The sequence below is a fragment of the Camelina sativa genome, chromosome 15 (genome assembly GCF_030686135.1).
Source record: "Camelina sativa cultivar CO46 ecotype springtype chromosome 15, ASM3068613v1".
Taxonomy (NCBI): Eukaryota; Viridiplantae; Streptophyta; class Magnoliopsida; order Brassicales; family Brassicaceae; genus Camelina; species Camelina sativa.
Window position 1 is genome coordinate 33,025,001 of NC_141894.1, and position 2,500 is coordinate 33,027,500.

The window sequence follows — 2,500 nt, forward strand, 5'->3', positions numbered from 1 at the left end:
TTTGAAGGTAAACTGCGGGAACGGCTCTCGGCAACGCGGCGGTAAGAATCCTTGGTGATGCGGTAAGGATTCTCGGTGATGCGATAAGGAAGGTGGAGTGGAAGCGAAAGTACAACGAGCGGTAGGAACCGGACGTGATACGGTAGAGAGGGACGCGAAGGTGGTTTGATGCGACGACACACGGGAGATGGCTCGGCCCGTGATACGGTCAACTAGTCGATGTCGAACCCGGTTCGAGATCGGCTAGGGTTTCTCGGTAGTCAAGTCCCGGACTTGGACTAAGGAGAGAGGTGAGACAAGAACAAGATTCTCTCTTGTGAAATTTAATTCAATACTTCAAGTCTGCCTTTTACAATGAGGGTTTAGGCCTTTATATAGGAAGGCTTACAAATGGGAGACTCTAAAACCCTAGACACGCGGCCAGGATCTCATCCTTACACTTGGCCATAAAGCAAAAGCAAAAGTAAAACAAAGGAAAGACCAATCCAACGGTCATAGAAGGTTCAAGAAGAAATTCAAAGGAAGGGAAGGGAGAGAGATAGAAAAGCCACGTCATTGGCTGGACGCGGTGATAGGATCTTCACTTCCTTGGCTCCTAAACTTGTCAATGATTGTTTCCAAGTCATGAGCCAAGCGGGAACGAAGTGGAGATGCACTAGAGTTCGCTGCCTCGTTAAAACCTCTTTGGTAAACCCATTGGGACAAACCCAAAGTAGGGAAAAGAGTACAGCTCCTTCTAATGACTTAGGGGCGTCTTCACGCTTGCGCGATGGTGAAGACTCGCGAACTAAGCTTCCCAAAGCTGGTCGCAACTCAAGGCTCTTAAGTGGTGATGCTAGCCATGAGCCATTGGTGTGAGGGTTGAAGCTTGGATTGCAAAGCCCATTAGATGACTTTACTTGCTCCTCCTTGATGATCCTTGGAAACTAGTTGGTACCGCGCATCACTAGGAAGGCCGGTTCCAAGTTGTCGATAAGTGTCCGAGAGGCGTCCAAGTGTTGTCCGAGAGGTGGTTGAGAGACGTCCGAGAGAATCGAGTGTTCACGGCCGAGTGGTCGATCCCGTGATCACATCATTCCCTCCCTCTTATAGAAGTTTTGGCCTCAAAACTTTGCTCATCACCTGGATCAAAAAGGAAAACCCAAATCAGCAGCATCAAAAGGCCAACCGCGGTTTAATTTACCGGGATCAAAAGGAAACAGTAAGGCCTTAAGAGAAAAGGATAGGACTTCCCCGGTAAGGTCAGCGGCACTGGTCGCTCGGATCCCTTCATGAACCGTGGTTGCTTGCTGAGACTCTCCAGGATGCCACACATAAGTTTGATCCGCACCAAAGTTGGACAAATACATCGCCATATGACCTTGTGCGGTAACGGCCTTGGCGCTAAGGGTGGAGAAGGATGGCACGGTATAGGCGACTCCCAGCTGGAGCTTACTACTTGAAGTATTCATGGACAATACCGAGTGAAAAGATCCATCAATGGCCATCTCCGGTGGCCTAGCTAACTTGGAACTCCCCATTACCGAGTGATTACCGGATATGACTTCGATTGCGCGGCCAGAATCTCCTTGGACTTCGGTTGATGGCTCGGTACGCGTCCTGGGTAAGGATTCGCGTACTATGGTCGGCTCCAGACGCGGCGGTCGAGTGTCGGTTAAGCCTCGATCGAGAGCGGTAAAGAGTTTTCCGTGGTCCGCGTAATGACCCGAACTTGGACCTCCGAGTGTAAGAACTTGTCGGTCTGGGGGCTCGGCTGGCTTCTCTACGATTCCTCCCGAGTCAATGACTTCTTCTGGACAGACTTGTCGATCGAAATCACGTCCTAGGCTCAGCGTACGGTTAGCTTGCGTCGTTGGTGCGGCGTTCTCAATCAAGTCGGTATTCGGCTTGTTCCGCGTCAAGTCACCTTGTTCCGGCTGATGAAGAACTCGCGGGACTGGTGTTGGTACAGTTACAAGGGCCGAGTGTTGGTGCCGTGATGATTCTCCCTGGGTGTAAGATCTCGCTGCCTGGCCCAACATTTCTCCAAGGTGTTGAAGTTCAGATCGGATAGAGATCAACTCGTCCGTGAAATTTGGTGCTCCGGGAGATTGCGCTGGCTTCCTTGCGGTTCGCTCCCTTGACTTAGTCCGAGAAACCACAATGCTCGCCTTGGCTTTATCTCGGTCGCGACTTGACGGGTTGATCGGTGTTGCGCGTGGTGACCAGCTCGGAAGTCCTTGGTTCCGAGTGCGGCAAGCACTTGACTTGCTCGATGATGCGTGCGATGGAAAGGTCGGGATTGCTCGGGTGCAACTCGAGTATTCCTTCCGCGGCTCTCGATGATATGCGGACGGCGCATAGTAAGAACCCAGGTCATCATTGTCGGAGTCATCATAGCGGTTCGACCTTGGCTTGTTATAGCGCGTAGCTCGGGACATAGACGGCCAATAGCAGTCTGGTGATCCATGCTCGTGTTCCTCTAGTTCCGAGCCTTCTTCAAAGTCCTCTTGGTACCAAG